At 30.8% G+C, this 23,146-nt stretch overlaps 1 protein-coding gene and 1 non-coding gene across 6 annotated transcripts in view; both read right to left on the bottom strand.

Moving 5' to 3' along the window:
- Mipp1 (Multiple inositol polyphosphate phosphatase 1) overlaps positions 1–23,146 on the bottom strand; it is a 1,171,163-nt gene that overhangs the window by 1,128,678 nt on the left and 19,339 nt on the right. The gene's annotated exons all lie outside the window — the stretch shown is intronic.
- On the bottom strand, positions 22,526–22,633 carry LOC137234083 (U6 spliceosomal RNA). The gene has a single exon (XR_010947685.1). It is a non-coding gene; the product is annotated as a U6 spliceosomal RNA (small nuclear RNA).

The raw sequence follows: 23,146 nt of genomic DNA, 5'->3' as shown, positions 1-23,146 counted from the left end.
TCGTTTGTAGTTATAGGAAAAGTACTTTTAGTGCTTCCAAATTGCTACGTTCTTAGTTTTTTTTGAGATGCGTTAGCGATATCTCCGAAACCTGTGGACTAAAAAAAAAATTTTTTTTCGTATGAAAAACTACAAACGATTTAAAACGTATTTCAAAAAGAAAAAACCCATATTTGCTTAAATTGCTTGGTTTCCGCACAATGTATTATATTTTCGGAGTAACTATAAAAACTACTAAAAAATGAATTTGACTACAATCAATTTCATCGTTTGTAGTTATAGGAAAAGTACTTTTAGTGCTTCCAAATTGCTGCGTTCTTGGTTTTTTTTGAGATGCGTTAGCCATATCTCCGAAACCTGTGGACCAAAAAAAAAATTGTTTTCCTATGAAAAAATACAAACGATTTAAAACGTATTTCAAAAAGAAAACCCCAAATTTGCTTAAATTGCTTGGTTTCCGCAAAATGTATTATATTTTCGGAGTAACTATAAAACCTACAAAAAATGAATTTCACTAGAATCAATTTCATCGTTTGTAGTTATAGGAAAAGTACTTTTAGTGCTTCCAAATTGCTGCGTTCTTGGTTTTTTGAGATGCGTTCGCGATATCTCCGAAACCTGTGGACCAAAAAAAAAATTTTTTTCGTATGAAAAACTACAAACGATTTAAAACGTATTTCAAAAAGAAAAACCCCAAATTTACTTAAATTGCTTGGTTTCCGCAAATGTATTATATTTTCGGAGTAATTATAAAAACTACAAAAAAATTAATTTCACTACAATCAATTTCATCGTTTGTAGTTATAGGAAAAGTACTTTTAGTGCTTCCAAATTGCTGCGTTCTTGGTTTTTTTGAGATGCGTTAACGATATCTCCGAAACCTGTGGACCAAAAAAAAAATTTTTTCGTATGAAAAACTACAAACGATTTAAAACGTATTCAAAAAGAAAAAACCCAAATTTTCTTAAATTGCTTGGTTTCCGCACAATGTATTATATTGTCGGAGTAACTATAAAAACTACAAAAAAGAATTTCACTACAATCAATTTCATCGTTATAGGAAAAGTACTTTTAGTGCTTCCAAATTGCTGCGTTTTTAGTTTTTTTTGAGATGCGTTAGCGATATCTCCGAAACCTGTGGACTAAAAAAAAAATTTTTTTTCGTATGAAAAACTACAAACGATTTAAAACGTATTTCAAAAAGAAAAAACCCAAATTTGCTTAAATTGCTTGGTTTCCGCACACTGTATTATATTTTCGGAGTAACTATAAAAACTACTAAAAAATAAATTTCGCTACAATCAATTTCATCGTTTGTAGTTATAGGAAAAGTACTTTTAGTGCTTCCAAATTGCTGCGTTCTTGGTTTTTTTTTGAGATGCGTTAGCCATATCTCCGAAACCTGTGGACCAAAAAAAAAAATTTTTTCCTATGAAAAAATACAAACGATTTAAAACGTATTTAAAAAGGAAGACCCAAATTTGCTTATATTGCTTGGTTTCCGCAAAATGTATTATATTTTCGGAGTAACTATAAAACATACAAAAAATGAATTTCACTAGAATCAATTTCATCGTTTGTAGTTATAGGAAAAGTACTTTTAGTGCTTCCAAATTGCTGCGTTCTTGGTTTTTTGAGATGCGTTCGCGATATCTCCGAAACCTGTGGACCAAAAAAAAATTTTTTTTCGTATGAAGAACTACAAACGATTTAAAACGTATTTCAAAAAGAAAAACCCCAAATTTACTTAAATTGCTTGGTTTCCGCACAATGTATTATATTTTCGGAGTAACTATAAAAACTACAAAAAAAATAATTTCACTACAATCAATTTCATCGTTTGTAGTTATAGGAAAAGTACTTTTAGTGCTTCCAAATTGATGCGTTCTTGGTTTTTTTGAGATGCGTTAGCGATATCTCCGAAACCTGTGGGCCAAAAAAAAAATTTTTTTCGTATGAAAAACTACAAACGATTTAAAACGTATTTCAATAATAAAAAACCCAAATTTGCTTAAATTGCTTGGTTTCCGCACAATGTATTATATTTTCGGAGTAACTATAAAAACTACAAAAAAAATGAATTCCACTACAATCAATTTGTAGTTATAGGAAAAGTACTTTTAATGCTCCCAAATTGCTGTGTTCTTGGTTTTTTTGAGATGCGTTCGCGATATCTCCGAAACCTGTGGATTAAAAAAAATTTTTTTTCGTATGAAAAACTACAAACGATTTAAAACGTATTCAAAAAGAAAAAACCCAAATTTTCTTAAATTGCTTGGTTTCCGCACAATGTATTATATTTTCGGAGTAACTATAAAAACTACAAAAAATGAATTTTACTACAATCAATTTCATGGTTATAGGAAAAGTACTTTTAGTGCTTCCAAATTGCTGCGTTCTTGGTTTTTTTTGAGATGCGTTAGCGATATCTCCGAAACCTGTGGACTAAAGAAAAATTTTTTTTCGTATGAAAAACTACAAACGATTTAAAACGTATTTCAAAAAGAAATAACCCAAATTTGCTTAAATTGCTTGGTTTCCGCACAATTTATTATATTTCCGGGGTAACTATAAAAACTACAAAAAAATTAATATCACTACAATCAATTTCATCGTTTGTAGTTATAGGAAAAGTACTTTTAGTGCTTCCAAATTGCTGCGTTCTTGGTTTTTTTGAGATGCGTTAACGATATCTCCGAAACCTGTGGACCAAAAAAAATTTTTTTTCGTATGAAAAACTACAAACGATTTAAAACGTATTTCAAAAAGAAAAACCCCAAATTTACTTAAATTGCTTGGTTTCCGCACAATGTATTATATTTTCGGAGTAACTATAAAAACTACAAAAAAAATAATTTCACTACAATCAATTTCATCGTTTATAGTTATAGGAAAAGTACTTTTAGTGATTCCAAATTGCTGCGTTCTTGGTTTTTTTGAGATGCCTTAGCGATATTTCCGAAGCCACTGGACCAAAAAAAATTTTTTTTTCGTATGAAAAACTACAAACGATTTAAAACGTATTTCAAAAAGAAATAACCCAAATTTGCTTAAATTGCTTGGTTTCCGCACAATTTATTATATTTTCGGGGTAACTATAAAAACTACAAAAAAATTAATATCACTACAATCAATTTCATCGTTTGTAGTTATAGGAAAAGTACTTTTAGAGCTTCCAAATTGCTGCGTTCTTGGTTTTTTTGAGATGCGTTAACGATATCTCCGAAACCTGTGGACCAAAAAAAATTTTTTTTCGTATGAAAAACTACAAACGATTTAAAACGTATTTCAAAAAGAAAAACCCCAAATTTACTTAAATTGCTTGGTTTCCGCACAATGTATTATATTTTCGGAGTAACTATAAAAACTACAAAAAAAATAATTTCACTACAATCAATTTCATCGTTTGTAGTTATAGGAAAAGTACTTTTAGTGCTTCCAAATTGATGCGTTCTTGGTTTTTTTGAGATGCGTTAGCGATATCTCCGAAACCTGTGGGCCAAAAAAAAAATTTTTTTTCGTATGAAAAACTACAAACGATTTAAAACCTATTTCAATAATAAAAAACCCAAATTTGCTTAAATTGCTTGGTTTCCGCACAATGTATTATATTTTCGGAGTAACTATAAAAATTACAAAAAAATGAATTTCACTACAATCAATTTCATCGTTTGTAGTTATAGGAAAAGTACTTTTAGTGCTTCCAAATTGCTGCGTTCTTGGTTTTTTTGAGATGCGTTAGCGATATCTCCGAAACATGTGGGCCAAAAAAAAATTTTTTTTCGTATGAAAAACTGCAAACGATTTAAATCGTATTTCAAATATAAAAAACCCAAATTTGCTTAAATTGCTTGGTTTCCGCACAATGTATTATATTTTCGGAGTAACTATAAAACCTACAAACAAATGAGTTTCACTGCAATCAATTTCATCGTTTGTAGTTATAGGAAAAGAACTTTTAGTGCTTCCAAATTGCTGCGTTCTTGGTTTTTTGAGATGCGTTAGCGATATCTCCGAAACCTGTGGACCAAAAAAAATTTTCTTTCGTATGAAAAACTACAAACGATTTAAAACGTATTTCAAAAAGAAATAACCCAAATTTGCTTAAATTGCTTCGTTTCCGCACAATGTATTATATTTTCGGGGTAACTATAAAAACTACAAAAAAAAAAAAAATGAATATCACTACAATCAATTTCATCATTTGTAGTTATAGGAAAAGTACTTTTAGTGCTTCCAAATTGCTGCGTTCTTGGTTTTTTTGAGATGCCTTAGCGATATTTCCGAAACCTGTGGACCAAAAAAAAATTTTTTTTCGTATGAAAAACTACAAACGATTTAAAACGTATTCAAAAAGAAAAAACCCAAATTTTCTTAAATTGCTTGGCTTCCGCACAATGTATTATATTTTCGGAGTAACTATAAAAACTACAAAAAATTAATTTCACTACAATCAATTTCATCGTTTGTAGTTATAGGAAAAGTACTTTTAGTGCTTCCAAATTGATGCGTTCTTGGTTTTTTTGAGATGCGTTAGCGATATCTCCGAAACCTGTGGGCCAAAAAAAAATTTTTTTTCGTATGAAAAACTACAAACGATTTAAAACCTATTTCAAAAAGAAAAAACCCAAATTTGCTTAAATTGCTTGGTTTCCGCACAATGTATTATATTTTCGGAGTAACTATAAAAAGTACAAAAAAAAATAATTCACTACAATCAATTCAATCGTTTGTAGTTATAGGAAAATTACTTTTAGTGCTTCCAAATTGCTGCGTTCTTGGTTTTTTTGAGATGCGTTAGCGATATCTCCGAAACCTGTGGACCAAAAAAAAAATTTTTTTTCGTATGAAAAACTACAAACGATTTAAAACGTATTCAAAAAGAAAAAACCCAAATTTTCTTAAATTGCTTGGCTTCCGCACAATGTATTATATTTTCGGAGTAACTATAAAAACTACAAAAAATTAATTTCACTACAATCAATTTCATGGTTATAGGAAAAGTACTTTTAGTGCTTCCAAATTGCTGCGTTCTTGGTTTTTTTGAGATGCGTTAGCGATATCTCCGAAACCTGTGGACTAAAGAAAAATTTTTTTTTCGTATGAAAAACTACAAACGATTTAAAACGTATTTCAAAAAGACATAACCCAAATTTGCTTAAATTGCTTGGTTTCCGCACAATTTATTATATTTTCGGGGTAACTATAAAAACTACAAAAAAATTAATATCACTACAATCAATTTCATCGTTTTTAGTTATAGGAAAAGTACTTTTAGTGCTTCCAAATTGCTGCGTTCTTGGTTTTTTTGAGATGCGTTAACGATATCTCCGAAACCTGTGGACCAAAAAAAAAAATTTTTCGTATGAAAAACTACAAACGATTTAAACGTATTCAAAAAGAAAAACCCAAATTTTCTTAAATTCCTTGGTTTCCGCACAATGTATTATATTGTCGGAGTAACTATAAAAACTACAAAAAAAAATGAATTTCACTACAATCAATTTCATTGTTATAGGAAAAGTACTTTTAGTGCTTCCAAATTGCTGCGTTCTTGGTTTTTTTTTAGATGCGTTAGCCATATCTCCGAAACGTGTGGACCAAAAAAAAATTTTTTTCCTATGAAAAAATACAAACGATTTAAAACGTATTTCAAAAAGAAAAACCCAAATTTGCTTAAATTGCTTGGTTTCCGCAAAATGTATTATATTTTCGGAGTAACTATAAAACCTACAAAAAATGAATTTCACTAGAATCAATTTCATCGTTTGTAGTTATAGGAAAAGTACCTTTAGTGCTTCCAAATTGCTGCGCTCTTGGTTTTTTGAGATGCGTTCGCGATATCTCCGAAACCTGTGGACCAAAAAAAAATTTTTTTTCGTATGAAAAACTACAAACGATTTAAAACGTATTTCAAAAAGAAATAAGCCAAATTTGCTTAAATTGCTTGGTTTCCGCACAATGTATTTTATTTTCGGAGTAACTATAAAAACTACAAAAAAATGAATTTCACTACAATCAATTTCATCGTTTGTAGTTATAGGAAAAGTACTTTTAGTGCTTCCAAATTGCTGCGTTATTGGTTTTTTTGAGATGCGTTAGCGATATCTCCGAAACCTGTGGACCAAAAAAAAATTTTTTTTCCTATGAAAAACTACAAATGATTTAAGACGTATTTCAAAAAGAAAAAACCCAAATTTGCTTAAATTGCTTGGTTTCCGCACAAAGTATTATATTTTCTGAGTAACTATAAAACCTACAAAAAAATGAATTTCACTACAATCAATTTCATCGTTTGTAGTTATAGGAAAAGTACTTTTAGTGCTTCCAAATTGCTGCGTTATTGGTTTTTTTGAGATTCGTTAGCGATATCTCCGAAACCTGTGGACCAAAAAAAAAATGTTTTCGTACGAAAAACTACAAATGATTTAAGACGTATTTCAAAAAGAAAAAACCCAAATTTGCTTAAATTGCTTGGTTTCCGCACAAAGTACTATATTTTCTGAGTAACTATAAAACCTACAAAAAAATGAATTTCACTACAATCAATTTCATCGTTTGTAGTTATAGGAAAAGTACTTTTAGTGCTTCCAAATTGCTGCGTTCTTGGTTTTTTTGAGATGCGTTAGCGATATCTCCGAAACCTGTGGACTAAAAAAAATTTTTTTTTCGTATGAAAAACTACAAACGATTTAAAACGTATTTCAAAAAGAAATAAGCCAAATTTGCTTAAATTGCTTGGTTTCCGCACAATGTATTTTATTTTCGGAGTAACTATAAAAACTACAAAAAAATGAATTTCACTACAATCAATTTCATCGTTTGTAGTTATAGGAAAAGTACTTTTAGTTCTTCCAAATTGCTGCGTTATTGGTTTTTTTGAGATGCGTTAGCGATATCTCCGAAACCTGTGGACCAAAAAAAAAATATTTTCGTACGAAAAACTACAAATGATTTAAAACGTATTCAAAAAGAAAAAACCCAAATTTTCTTAAATTGCTTGGTTTCCGCACAATGTATTATATTGTCGGAGTAACTATAAAAACTACAAAAAAATGAATTTCACTACAATCAATTTCATCGTTATAGGAAAAGTACTTTTAGTGCTTCCAAATTGGTGCGTTCTTGGTTTTTTTTGAGACGCGTTAGCCATATCTCCGAAACCTGTGGACCAAAAAAAAAATGTTTTCGTACGAAAAACTACAAACGATTTAAAACGTATTTCAAAAAGAAAAACCCAAATTTGCTTAAATTGCTTGGTTTCCGCAAAATGTATTATATTTTCGGAGTAACTATAAAAACTGCAAAAAAATGAATTTCACTACAATCAATTTCATCGTTTGTAGTTATAGGAAAAGTACTTTTAGTGCTTCCAAATTGCTGCGGTCTTGGTTTTTTTGAGATGCGTTAGCGATATCTCCGAAACCTGTGGACCAAAAAAAATTTTTTTTCGTATGAAAAACTACAAACGATTTAAAACGCATTTCAAAAAGAAAAACCCAAATTTGCTTAAATTGCTTGGTTTCCGCACAATGTTTTATATTTTCGGAGTAACTATAAAAACTACAAAAAAAATGAATTTCACTACAATCAATTTCATCGTTTGTAGTTAAAGGAAAAGTACTTTTAGTGCTTCCAAATTGCTGCGTTCTTGGTTTTTTTGAGATGCCTTAGCGATATCTCCGAAGCCACTGGACCAAAAAAAATTTTTTTCGTATGAAAAACTACAAACGATTTAAAACCTATTTCAAAAAGAAAAAACCCAAATTTGCTTAAATTGCTTGGTTTCCGCACAATGTATTATATTTTCGGAGTAACTATAAAAAGTACAAAAAAAATAATTCACTACAATCAATTCAATCGTTTGTAGTTATAGGAAAATTACTTTTAGTGCTTCCAAATTGCTGCGTTCTTGGTTTTTTTGAGATGCGTTAGCGATATCTCCGAAACCTGTGGACCAAAAAAAAAATTTTTTTCGTATGAAAAACTACAAACGATTTAAAACGTATTCAAAAAGAAAAAACCCAAATTTGCTTAAATTGCTTGGTTTCCGCACAATGTATTATATTTTCGGAGTAACTATAAAAACTACAAAAAATGAATTTCACTACAATCAATTTCATGGTTATAGGAAAAGTACTTTTAGTGCTGCCAAATTGCTGCGTTCTTGGTTTTTTTTGAGATGCGTTAGCGATATCTCCGAAACCTGTGGACTAAAAAAAAATTTTTTTTTCGTATGAAAGACTACAAACGATTTAAAACGTATTTCAAAAAGAAATAACCCAAATTTGCTTAAATTGCTTGGTTTCCGCACAATTTATTATATTTTCGAGGTAACTATAAAAACTACAAAAAAATGAATATCACTACAATCAATTTCATCGTTTGTAGTTATAGGAAAAGTACTTTTAGTGCTTCCAAATTGCTGCGTTCTTGGTTTTTTTGAGATGCGTTAACGATATCTCCGAAACCTGTGGACCTAAAAAAAATTTTTTCGTATGAAAAACTACAAACGATTTAAAACGTATTCAAAAAGAAAAAACCCAAATTTTCTTAAATTGCTTGGTTTCCGCACAATGTATTATATTGTCGGAGTAACTATAAAAACTACAAAAAAATGAATTTCACTACAATCAATTTCATCGTTTGTAGTTATAGGAAAAGTACTTTTAGTGCTTCCAAATTGCTACGTTCTTGGTTTTTTTTGAGATGCGTTAGCCATATCTCCGAAACCTGTGGACCAAAAAAAAAATTTTTTTCGTATGAAAAACTACAAACGATTTAAAACGTATTCAAAAAGAAATAACCCAAATTTGCTTAAATTGCTTGGTTTCCGCACAATTTATTATATTTTCGAGGTAACTATAAAAACTACAAAAAAATGAATATCACTACAATCAATTTCATCGTTTGTAGTTATAGGAAAAGTACTTTTAGTGCTTCCAAATTGCTGCGTTCTTGGTTTTTTTGAGATGCGTTAACGATATCTCCGAAACCTGTGGACCTAAAAAAAATTTTTTCGTATGAAAAACGACAAACGATTTAAAACGTATTCAAAAAGAAAAAACCCAAATTTTCTTAAATTGCTTGGTTTCCGCACAATGTATTATATTGTCGGAGTAACTATAAAAACTACAAAAAAACAATTCACTACAATCAATTCAATCGTTTGTAGTTATAGGAAAATTACTTTTAGTGCTTCCAAATTGCTGCGTTCTTGGTTTTTTTGAGATGCGTTAGCGATATCTCCGAAACCTGTGGACCAAAAAAAAAATTTTTTTCGTATGAAAAACTACAAACGATTTAAAACGTATTCAAAAAGAAAAAACCCAAATTTGCTTAAATTGCTTGGTTTCCGCACAATGTATTATATTTTCGGAGTAACTATAAAAAGTACAAAAAAAATAATTCACTACAATCAATTCAATCGTTTGTAGTTATAGGAAAAGTACTTTTAGTGCTTCCAAATTGCTGCGTTCTTAGTTTTTTGAAATGCGTTAGCGATATCTCCGAAACCTGTGGACCAAAAAAAAAATTTTTTTCGTATGAAAAACTACAAACGATTTAAAATGTATTCAAAAAGAAAAAACCCAAATTTTCTTAAATTGCTTGGTTTCCGCACAATGTATTATATTGTCGGAGTAACTATAAAAACTACAAAAAAATGAATTTCACTACAATCAATTTCATCGTTATAGGAAAAGTACTTTTAGTGCTTCCAAATTGCTGCGTTCTTAGTTTTTTTTGAGATGCGTTAGCGATATCTCCGAAACCTGTGGACTAAAAAAAAAATTTTTTTTTCGTATGAAAAACTACAAACGATTTAAAACGTATTTCAAAAAGAAAAAACCCAAATTTGCTTAAATTGCTTGGTTTCCGCACAATGTATTATATTTTCGGAGTAACTATAAAAACTACTAAAAAATGAATTTCACTACAATCAATTTCATAGTTTGTAGTTATAGGAAAAGTACTTTTAGTGCTTCCAAATTCCTGCGTTCTTGGTTTTTTTTTTAGATGCGTTAGGCATATCTCCGAAACCTGTGGACCAAAAAAAAAATTTTTTTTCCTATTAAAAAATACAAACGATTTAAAACGTATTTCAAAAAGAAAACCCCAAATTTGCTTAAATTGCTTGGTTTCCGCAAAATGTATTATATTTTCGGAGTAACTATAAAACCTACAAAAAATGAATTTCACTAGAATCAATTTCATCGTTTGTAGTTATAAGAAAAGTACTTTTAGTGCTTCCAAATTGCTGCGTTCTTGGTTTTTTTGAGATGCGTTCGCGATATCTCCGAAACCTGTGGACCAAAAAAAAATTTTTTTTCGTATGAAAAACTACAAACGATTTAAAACGTATTTCAAAAAGAAAAACCCCAAATTTACTTAAATTGCTTGGTTTCCGCACAATGTATTATATTTTCGGAGTAACTATAAAAACTACAAAAAAATTAATTTCACTACAATCAATTTCATCGTTTGTAGTTATAGGAAAAGTACTTTTAGTGCTTCCAAATTGCTGCGTTCTTGGTTTTTTTGAGATGCGTTAGCGATATCTCCGAAACCTGTAGGCCAAAAAAAATTTTTTTTTCGTATGAAAAACTACAAACGATTTAAAACGTATTTCAAAAAGAAAAACCCCAAATTTACTTAAATTGCTTGGTTTCCGCACAATGTATTATATTTTCGGAGTAACTATAAAAACTACAAAAAAATTAATTTCACTACAATCAATTTCATCGTTTGCAGTTATAGGAAAAGTACTTTTAGTGCTTCCAAATTGCTGCGTTCTTGGTTTTTTTGAGATGCGTTTGGGATATCTCAGAAACCTGTGGACCAAAAAAAAATTTTTTTTCCTATGAAAAACTACAAATGATTTAAAACGTATTTCAAAAAGAAAAAACCCAAATTTGCTTAAATTGCTTGGTTTCCGCACAAAGTATTATATTTTCGGAGTAACTATAAAAACTACAAAAAAATTAATTTCACTACAATCAATTTCATCGTTTGCAGTTATAGGAAAAGTACTTTTAGTGCTTCCAAATTGCTGCGTTCTTGGTTTTTTTGAGATGCGTTAGCGATATCTCCGAAACCTGTAGGCCAAAAAAAATTTTTTTTTCGTATGAAAAACTACAAACGATTTAAAACGTATTTCAAAAAGAAAAACCCCAAATTTACTTAAATTGCTTGGTTTCCGCACAATGTATTATATTTTCGGAGTAACTATAAAAACTACAAAAAAATTAATTTCACTACAATCAATTTCATCGTTTGTAGTTATAGGAAAAGTACTTTTAGTGCTTCCAAATTGCTGCGTTCTTGGTTTTTTTGAGATGCGTTCGCGATATCTCCGAAACCTGTGGACCAAAAAAAAATTTTTTTTCGTATGAAAAACTACAAACGATTTAAAACGTATTTCAAAAAGAAAAACCCCAAATTTACTTAAATTGCTTGGTTTCCGCACAATGTATTATATTTTCGGAGTAACTATAAAAACTACAAAAAAATTAATTTCACTACAATCAATTTCATCGTTTGCAGTTATAGGAAAAGTACTTTTAGTGCTTCCAAATTGCTGCGTTCTTGGTTTTTTTGAGATGCGTTTGGGATATCTCAGAAACCTGTGGACCAAAAAAAAATTTTTTTTCCTATGAAAAACTACAAATGATTTAAAACGTATTTCAAAAAGAAAAAACCCAAATTTGCTTAAATTGCTTGGTTTCCGCACAAAGTATTATATTTTCGGAGTAACTATAAAACCTACAAAAAAATGAATTTCACTACAATCAATTTCATCGTTTGCAGTTATAGGAAAAGTACTTTTAGTGCTTCCAAATTGCTGCGTTCTTGGTTTTTTTGAAATGCGTTAGCGATATCTCTGAAACCTGTGGACCAAAAAAAATTGTTTTCGTATGAAAAACTACAAATGATTTAAAACGTATTTCAAAAATAAAAAACCCAAATTTGCTTAAATTGCTTGGTTTCCGCACAATGTATTATATTTTCGGATTAACTATAAAAAGTACAAAAAAAATAATTCACTACAATCAATTCAATCGTTTGTAGTTATAGGAAAAGTACTTTTAGTGCTTCCAAATTGCTGCGTTCTTGGTTTTTTTGAAATGCGTTAGCGATATCTCCGAAACCTGTGGACCAAAAAAAAATTTTTTTTCGTATGAAAAACTACAAACGATTTAAAATGTATTCAAAAAGAAAAAACCCAAATTTGCTTAAATTGCTTGGTTTCCGCACAATGTATTATATTTTCGGAGTAACTATAAAAACTACAAAAAAATTTATTTCACTACAATCAATTTCATCGTTTGCAGTTATAGGAAAAGTACTTTTAGTGCTTCCAAATTGCTGCGTTCTTGGTTTTTTTTTTTTAGATGCGTTAGCGATATCTCCGAAACCTGTGGACTAAAAAAAAATTTTTTTCGTATGAAAAACTACAAACGATTTAAAACGTATTTCAAAAAGAAATAACCCAAATTTGCTTAAATTGCTTGGTTTCCGCACATTGTATTTTATTTTCGGAGTAACTATAAAAACTACAAAAAATGAATTTCACTACAATCAATTTCATAGTTTGTAGTTATAGGAAAAGTACTTTTAGTGCTTCCAAATTGCTGCGTTATTGGTTTTTTTGAGATGCGTTAGCGATATCTCCGAAACCTGTGGACCAAAAAAAAATTTTTTTCGTATGAAAAACTACAAACGATTTAAAACGTATTCAAAAAGAAAAAACCCAAATTTTCTTAAATTGCTTGGTTTCCGCACAATGTATTATATTTTCGGAGTAACTATAAAAACTACAAAAAAATGAATTTCACTACAATCAATTCCATCGTTATAGGAAAAGTACTTTTAGTGCTTCCAAATTGCTGCGTTCTTGGTTTTTTTTTGAGATGCGTTAGCGATATCTCCGAAACCTGTGGACCAAAAAAAAAAAAAATTTTTTCCTATGAAAAAATACAAACGATTTAAAACGTATTTCAAAAAGAAAAACCCAAATTTGCTTAAATTGCTTGGTTTCCGCAAAATGTATTATATTTTCGGAGTAACTATAAAACCTACAAGAAATGAATTTCACTGGAATAAATTTCATCGTTTGTAGTTATAGGAAAAGTACTTTTAGTGCTTCCAAATTGCTGCGTTCTTGGTTTTTTGAGATGCGTTCGCGATATCTCCGAAACCTGTGGACCAAAAAAAAAATTTTTTTTTCGTATGAAAAACTACAAACGATTTAAAACGTATTTCAAAAAGAAAAACCCCAAATTTACTTAAATTGCTTGGTTTCCGCACAATGTATTATATTTTCGGAGTAACTATTAAAACTACAAAAAAATTAATTTCACTACAATCAATTTCATCGTTTGTAGTTATAGGAAAAGTACTTTTAGTGCTTCCAAATTGCTGCGTTCTTAGTTTTTTTGAGATGCGTTAGCGATATCTCCGAAACCTGTAGGCCAAAAAAAAATTTTTTTTCGTATGAAAAACTAAAAACGATTTAAAACGTATTTCAAAAAGAAAAATCCCAAATTTGCTTAAATTGCTTGGTTTCCGCACAATGTATTATATTTTCGGAGTAACTATAAAAACTACAAAAAAATGAATTTCACTACAATCAATTTCATCGTTTGTAGTTATAGGAAAAGTACTTTTAGTGCTTCCAAATTGCTGCGTTCTTGGTTTTTTGAGATGCGTTAGCGATATCTCCGAAACCTGTGGACCAAAAAAAAATTTTTTTTCCTATGAAAAACTACAAACGATTTAAAACGTATTTCAAAAAGAAAAAACCCAAATTTGCTTAAATTGTTTGGTTTCCGCACAAAGTATTATATTTTAGGAATAAATATAAAACCTACAAAAAAATGAATTTCACTACAATCAATTTCATCGTTTGTAGTTATAGGAAAAGTACTTTTTGGGCTTCCAAATTGCTGCCATCTTGGTTTTTTTGAGATGCGTTAGCGATATCTCCGAAACCTGTGGATCAAAAAAAAAATTTTTTTTCGTATGAAAAACTACAAACGATTTAAAACGTATTTCAAAAAGAAAAAAACCAAATTTACTTAAATTGCTTGGTTTCCGCACAAAGTATTATATTTTCGGAGTAACTATAAGAACTACAAAAAAATGAATTTCACTACAATCAATTGAAACGTTTGTAGTTATAGAAATCACAAAAAAAATTTGAATTTTTTCAAAGCGGGTTCCAGCGTGATGCAGCTCACATATATTGGTTAGAGGGGCCGCGGAGGGAATGCTACATTTTGTTGTCTTTATGTAGCTCCTTTCAATTTGATCAGCTGGTACAACAACTCCCAATGCATCAGAAACAATTTCTCAATACAACAGTTAATGTTTTCGGGCTTCACGTTAGGTATAGCAACAATGTCAATATCGTTCTCCAGCTCTTTTTGCGCAATAGAATTCACCTGTCGTTCAAGTCTAACGACTTTCTCTTTTAGAACTTTGTTCTCTTCTCTTAAACAGTCAATCGTTCTAAGAAAATCGATGTTGAGGCATAAGATCTCTTTGTACAAGAGCTGTAGCGTAATATTATCATCATCTTCGCAACTCACGGACTTGTCGTTTACAGTACCAGCATTGTCATTGCTATTTGATTTCTTATTTCTAAAACATGGGCTGAAATGTTGTAGTTATTGTTGTGGCAATTCTTGAGAAGAACCGGTTATGACTGCTGGCTTTGTTCTCGGCTTGCCCTGTTGTTGTAATGTTGATGGCAATTGTTGTTGCAACGGCTGAAGTGGTGAAAAAGTATCTCGATTAAGAAAGCTCCGACGGGCAGATCTACATTTGTCGCAGCAGAATTTTACGTTACTTGCTTTCATATAATCGATATCATAAGTGGTCAATTTCACACAAGAGCCGTGAAAATATAAATTACATGTTAAGCACTTAACTTTGGTTGGATCCGCGCGATCAACTTTTCCTTTACATATAGCACAATTCATATTTATATGTATTTAAATTCGGTAGTTGGAAGGCATTGGACATTGGACATTGTTTTATTTCACATGGTAGATTATTGTATTCTCTCAATCCCTCGTAGTATATATTGTTGTTGTCGAATTCTGATCGAACCATGATTCCAAGGGCTTTGGATTTCGCCCTGCAGAACTTTTTCATTTTCTTCTACTTAATATGGTAGGTGTCACATCCATTTTACAAAGTTTTTTCTAAAGTTATATTTTGCGTCAAAAAACCAATCCAATCACCATTTTTCATCCCTTATTTTTCATTTGGTATAGAATTATGGCTTTTTTTCATTTTTCGAAATTTTCGATATCGATGGTCATGGTTGGATTTCACCCATTTTTATTACCAAGATAAGGCGAGTTCAGATAAGTACGTGAACTAAGTTTAGTAAAGATATGGGGAAATCGGTCAAACTTTGGTTTTTTTGGAGAAACAATTTTTTTTTTGAAACATGGTATCACGCAAATATCTTTTTGTTAAGAACAATGAGGGATAAATTGGAGCTATATTGCATCGCCGTTACTCGTCTTACATAATGCCTCAAAAAGATATAGTCAAAAGATCGAGCAAAATATATATAAATTGAGGCCGCAATGTTAAATATATATTTATTTCAACACTTCTGTACCGATTATATTGAAATTTTAACAAAATATGGAGATATATGCAGCTGTTAGCTATGTAAAATTTTTTTGATACACGAGACCCGGTTTTGTAGATATCGGTAAAAATACAAAACCGAATAACCGCCAAATATTTTTTACTGCAAAGTTTGCAACACATTTATTTTAACACCTTTCTACCGATTCTTTTGAAACTTTAAAAACGTATAGATATGTGAACGAAGTATGTTTAGGTAAAAACGTTTTAATAACCGAGATCCGGTTTTTGAGATATTGATAAAAATATAAACCCGGAAAACCTTAAATTTGTTTTCTTATTTAAACACTTCTTAACGGATTGTGTTGAAATTTTATCAGGATGTACATATATATGTGGGGTATATTTAGGTAAAATTTTGTTGATACCCGAAGCCCGGTTTTAGAGATATCGGCAAAAATATGAAACCGGGTACCCTTCAAATATATCATATCCGTTTGTTAATTTTTTCTCTGCACCACAGTAGTATACCCTCAATTGCCTCATCTTGGAATATTCACGCAAGGAAAGTTATTGATATCTGTACATGGGGCAAATAACGAAATTTTCGCCAAAAATTGGCAATCGTCAAAAAGTGTAGAAAAATTTATTTTTTTTTTTTAAATCTTTGTACCAAATTTGTCTTTCTTTTCATTTACTTTTAAATAAAACCTGGTTTACAAAAAAAAAAAAATCTACACATTTTGACGATTGCCAATTTTTGTCGGTAATTACGTATATTTGCCCCATGTACAAACATCAATAACTTTCCTTGCGTGAATACTCCAAGATGAGGCAATTGATGGTATACCACTGTGGTGTAGAGAAAAAATTAACAAACGCGTATGAAGTGATAAAAGTAAAATTGTAGCTGTGCCCACAAAAAAACATGTTCCTGAAAACAGTTTCCGCAACCAAGCGCTTCCACTTTCCTGCCTCTACCTTGAAAACTGAAAGAGGCACATCGAATTTGAAGCCCTAGGTATTTTAAGTCCCTGATAGGCTATTATCGTGCATAATCTAAATTTCAATAATCAGTTGCCTCAAAAAGGTATAAGCAAAAAACTTTCAATGTTGAAAATGACAAAAAAAAAGTATCACTAATTTGATTGGTGATAGTTTTGAGTATTGGGGGGGCACATTAATTTTGCTCATACTTTTAGAATCTCCGTCTCGAAAACAACATTCAGTTTAAATTCCATAGCGCTTCAGCGATGCCTCAAAATTTTATCGAAAAAATTCAAAAAAAAAATCAAGGGTATCGCTTGAAAAAGTGTAAAAATCGACGTTTTTTACGTTTCGAAGTTCTGCAAAAACTTACTATCAACTTTCTTGATTTTTAAAATCATCAGGTCGGATAGTCAAAAGGTCAAACTTAATATCCTTGTACTTTTTTCTTAAGTTTTTGCCCGTGTGGAAAACCCGAGTATCCAAAAAAGTAAAAGTTTTTGGGATTTGCCCATATATCGAGTTTTGCTGAAGTTATCGTGTTAACGGCCGATGGAAAGACAGACGGTCGACTGTGTATAAAAACCGGGCGTGGCTTCAACCAATTTCGCCAATTTTCACAGAAAACAGCTATGCCCTTACCAAATTTCACAAGGATTTGTGAATATTTGTTCTACTTATGGCATTAAAAGTATTCTAGACAAATTAAATGAAAAAGGGCGGAGCCACTCCCTTTTTGAAAGTTTCTTTTATTTTTGTAATTTGTTGCAGTGTATTTGTACTATGTTGCACTGGAGATGAATGTTGACATAATTTACTTATATACTGTAACGATATTCAATTTGTTGTTAAAATTTTACTTAAATTTTTTTTTTTAAGTGGGAGGGTTTGTCATCCGATTTTGCTAATTTTTATTTAGCACACATATAGTAATAGGAGTAACGTTCCTGCCAAATTTCCTCATGATATCCTTAACGACTGTCTAATTACAGCTTACAAAACTTTTAAATTACCTTATTTTAAAAGTGGGCGGTGCCACGCCCATTGTCCAAAATTTTTCGAATTTTCTATTCTGCGTCATAAGGTCAACCCACACACCAAGTTTCATCGCTTTATCCGTCTTTGGTAATGAATTATCGCACTTTTTCGGTTTTTCGATATCGAAAAAGTGGGCGTGGTTATAGTCCGATTTCGTTCATTTTAAATAGCGATCTGAGATGAGTTCCCAGGAAGCTATATACCAAATTTCATTAAGATACCTCAAAATTTACGTAAGTTATCGTGTTTACGGACAGACGGACGGACGGACGGACCGGCATGTGCAAATGAGTTTCTTTTTTCGCCCAGATCATTTTGATATATAGAAGTCTATATCTATCTCGATTAGTTTATGCCGTTACGGGGTACCGTTATGCGAACAAATTTAGTATAGTCTGTGAGCAATGCTCGGCTGAGTATAAAAATGTTTTTGAGGCACTTTGAAAATTAGATATGTTAACACATTAATCATCATTTACACACGTATATAGAAGGTGATAAAGAGATTACTCATGCACACACATGTACTCATCAGCTCAAGTGGTACTCACCCATACACACACATATGTCTAAAAGACAAACATAAACTACAGATATACATGTACTTATATGACTGTAACCAAGCATAAGCTACCACTTTTCAATAAATTACTAGAACTTAGGAGAAATGGATGTACGAAGCTACAAAGAGTATAAAAGCAGCGTAAGCTGAGTAATAACTAATCAGTGTGATTTGAACACGCCATTAGTTGCGAAGTGAAGTATAATTGTGAAATATAACTGTCATACTCCCAAAGTAGTTTAATAAAGACCATTTGCAATACAGAATACTGGAGTGATATATTCACCAGTTTAGCGATTTTAAAGTTAGCAGAAGGTTGCAAATAAGCCGAATTTCCCTAAATTCGTTCCAATATTTAATTTTCAAAATGCCTCAAAACCATTTTTTCAATTAAAAAAAAAATTATTTTGTAATGACCTGGCAAAGTTTTAGGCCTAACCTAATAATCTGGTTTATTTCTTTTTATATTTTTCAAACATTAAATTTTAACATATCTAATTTTCAAAGTGGCTCAAAAAAATTTTTTTAATTAAAAAAATATTATTTTGCAATGACCTGGCAACCTAATAATCTGGCTTATTTCTTTTTATATTTTTAAAATATTAAATTTTAACATATATAATTTTCAAAGTGCCTCAAAAACATTTTTTCAATTAAAAAAAATTATTTTGCATTGACCTGGCAAAGTTTTAGACCCAACCTAATAATCTGGCTTATTTCTTTTTATATTCTTCAAATATTTAATTTTAACATATCTAATTTTCAAATTAAAAACATTTTCTCAATTAAAAACAAATTCTTTTGCAATGACAAGGCAAAGTTTTAGGACCAACCTAATAATCTGGCTTATTTCTTTTTATATTTTTCAAATATTAGATTTTAACATATCTAATTTTCAAAGTGCCTCAAAAAACTTTTTCAATTAAAAAAAATTATTTTGCAATGCCCTGGCAAAATTTTAGACCCAACTTAATAATCTGGCTTATTTCTTTTTATATTTTTCAAATATTAAATTTTAACATATCTAATTTTCAAAGTGCCTCAAAAATATTTTTTCAATAAAAAAAAATATTTTGCAATGGCCTGGCAAAGTTTTAGACCCAACCTAATAATCTGGCTTATTTCTTTTTATATATTTCAAATATTAAATTTTAACATATCTAATTTTCAAAGTGCCGCAAAAACATTTTTAGCATACAAAAATAATTCTTTTTTGTTAAATTCAGGGATTTTTCAGCCCCTCCAACCCTTAGCCAGTTCTGCGTTTCTATATTTAGATATCATTAAAAAAGTATTGTACATAATTTTCATTGTGCCTCAAATACCTGCTCAAAAATGCTTACCAGCTCTCCTACTATCATTAAAAACAATTTCTACATGGACGATTTAATGACAGGAGCAGATTCCATAAATGAATGTAAAGCCATTCAGGTCGAAATTTCGGGTCAACTTCAAAAATATGGTTTCAGTTAAGAAAGTGGATGTCAGACAACAATGAGATTATGGCAGCAGTTCCAACAAAGGGTGAAAATGAGATTATTAAAATAGGGGAAGACGAAACAATGAAAACATTGGGTATACAGTGGGACCCGGCCAGAGACATGTTTGGATTTAATATCAATTTTGTGACCAAAAAGCTAGTAGCAAAAACGCAAGTTTTATCTGAATTAGCAAGAGTTTTCGATCCAATGGGCTGGCTTTCACCAATGACTGTTATAGCAAAGTTATTTATACAAAAACGGTGGTTACTGCAACTCATTTGGGATGAGTTACTTGGCGAAAATATAACAAAGGAATGGCAGGAGTTTATGCAGCACGTACCAGCGATTAAAAGAATAAAAATTCCCAGATGGTATGAAACAAAATGTAATCCACATGGATTTGCAGATGCATCTGAAAAAGCTTACACGGCAGTTGTTTATGCTAAAGTTGGAGCAGTTATAACGATAATTGATGGTAAATCTATAAAAGATTAAAAATGAATAATCGGTTTTGAGAGGTTTCAACATCAATGAGCGAATGCTTCTTTGTTCAAATATTGTCAGCTTATTTATACTAAATTATTCTAAACATATTCTTACATACATATTTACTTTAAGCATACATACTTACATACCTATTTACCTTAAGCATACATACTTACATACCTATGTAACGTCCGCAAATTTGCCGGAATGCAAATTTGGTTTGATTGTGCGTTGTACACACACCTGTATTAAATCGTGTGAATGGCTATGTCAGCAACAATTATCATATGCCCTTTTTTGTGTTGATGAAAATTTAGACTCTTTTTGTTACAGGGTAGCATATTAACTGATTTAAATATTTGGCATTGAAATTGTTGGCTGTGTACACTACATATCCCTTTTTTTGCATTTGGAGAATGCATGAGCATTCTATTTTTGTTTAGTAAAGTATAAATTAATTCTATATTTTGTATTTTATGTTTGTAGGTTGAAAATTTACTTATTCTATTAATTTAAGTCTATTTTTGTGTATTATTATTTTCTTATTATTTATGATATTGCTATTCTCTATGTTACTGGGAAATTTTTGCTTATCCTCATTTCCTATTCTAGATGGGATTAAAGTGTTATTATTTTTATTATCAATTTTTTCTACTTTATAGGGTATTAGAATAAAATTATTATTTTCATCGACTTTTTTATTAATAAAATAATTTTTCCTATTGATATTTTTTTTGTTTGCTACAGGTTAATAATAAAATTATATTTCCCATTGATAATTCCTATTCCGCAGGTCATCAATAAAATTATTTTTCTTATTGATATTTTCTATTCCGCAGGTCATTAATAAAATTACTTATTTTTATTAGATCTTATGTGTCATGCGATTTTCCGGGTGACGTTGCCAGATGGGATCGTCATGATATTTATGAAGAACTTCTTTAATTTCTGTCGACATTTGTCAGATGCATAACTTCTGGCGTTAATGCAAATATTAGATCTTTGAGAACTTGGGTACCTATTTTTTATTTTTAAATATGCTTACTGGAGTATTCATTAGTTTTGACAAATTTATTTATTAAGCGCCTTATTTATAATAAGGTTCTCTTTGTGACTTTTTATTTCCTTCATTCTGGCTAGTTTTTAAGTTTCCGATATTGTGGTAACTTTAGGTATTTTGCATATTTCCACTTACGTAAGGTTTTTAGTCAAGCATTATGTTGCGAAAGGTTTGTGGTATAAATCTTCTACCTTGACGTCCTTCATAGATGTTATTTTCTATGGAAACTACTACTGTGAATTAGCAAATTCTTGAACTTAGACGGTGCTAATGAAGCTGTCTTAATAAATTATTCTATTGAGTGAGGCAATTTGCAGTGATTCATTTGTAATTGTTTACTGTTCTTATTGGAATTGGGTTGAGTTCAGAGGGTTTAGGGTGCTAAATTTGAATATTATATCAATAGCACGGTTCCGCATGTTAAAACTGCTAGCCAAACATCTGAAATGTTTGGGTTAATTTTTGGCTCTGGTTCAGCTGGTGGTTCATATTTTAATATTCTATTATCTGATGTTTCAGAGTTTCTTTTTCCTACCTCGTAACCAGCTATGGGGTTGATTTTATCATGAAGACATTTTAAAGAGATGATATGATTGAAAGAGAAAAAGAGAAAATAAAAACGTATTCCTGTTTCTTTGGGGGTGGGAAAAATGCTAATTTATGCTTATTTCCTTGTTTTTATGTTTATTATATTAAGCATTCCATTTTACTTTATTATTATTATTTTTTTTTCTTTTTTAGTTAGCATTATAAAAGTTATTATTTAAAAGGTTTATTTCTAAAAATGTTTGTTCTTGAGGGGAAATTTGTTTAATTTAACATTTTTGACATTTCTAATTTTTCTTACAAAATCTTCTGAAAAAAATTTTTTTTTCTCAAATGATGAATAGTTAAATACACTATGCTATTTTCTTTTTTTTCATTTTGGTTTCTATGGCATTTTGGGCTTAAAAAAATTTTTCTATTTTGGTAAAACATTATTTGGTAAACATTTCAAAATAAAAAATTTTTTTTTTCATATTTAAGGAGTTTTATGAAAACGACATAAGCACTTTACTTTGATTTTGTATGTCCTCTTCTAGGAACAAAACTCAATAATCAGTAACAAAAAGTTTTTACAGCAAAAATTTAAAATTTTTGCTTGTCAATAGGCAGCTGTTAGGTTGCCCGAATATTTTCCTGCTTGAAAATAATGTCTTAATTGTCAAAATTACTTCTTAATTAAGTGAATATACTTATTATACTTATAATTATTATGCTGCCATTCCTGGTGTTTATATCATCTTATCACCATGGGACATTAAAAATGTGGAACGCTTCACGATTTTGCGTGCCATCCTTGCCCAGGGGCCATGCTAATCTTCTCTGTATCGTTCCAATTTTAGTGTATGTTCTGTCGAAGTTGGGGGCTAAGATACTTGGCTTGGATATCATAAGTGGTTTCAGGCTCTGGATCAGGGACTGATATTAGTCTTAGACCGGCCATAGTGACGAATGTCACGCGTGATTAGTTTTCACGTCCTGCACGAGGTGCCCCTGCTTCTACTGATAATGGCAGACCTAGAGAGGACAACTCGATAAAACCCGCACCCCCTGAGTCATTGTGCCGAGCTCAGGGGAGGGAGGACTCTTTAAGAGTCAAGATCGGTACACAACGGTGACGAACTGGACTGTTTTAGGGCTTTGATTTGACATTACATTTTGACTTGATGACTTTGGGCTGGTAGGTGCGGTATTCTGCCACTTTAGTAGGTCGGGGTGAAACCCTACCGAAATGGCTGGTAGGCTAATGCTGCACCTGCCCACGTCCCGTTAAAACCGTGGCGGACCTTAAGGTACGTTCCGGCTCCGTCGCCGTTAAGTTGGTGGTGTAGGTGCGGTTGAAGATTTTCCCGCTTCGCGCCCGGTCTGGCTCTGAACGCA

Source organism: Eurosta solidaginis, chromosome 5, assembly GCF_040869045.1.
Source record: "Eurosta solidaginis isolate ZX-2024a chromosome 5, ASM4086904v1, whole genome shotgun sequence".
NCBI lineage: Eukaryota > Metazoa > Arthropoda > Insecta > Diptera > Tephritidae > Eurosta > Eurosta solidaginis.
This window is presented reverse-complemented; position numbering and strand designations above follow the sequence as displayed.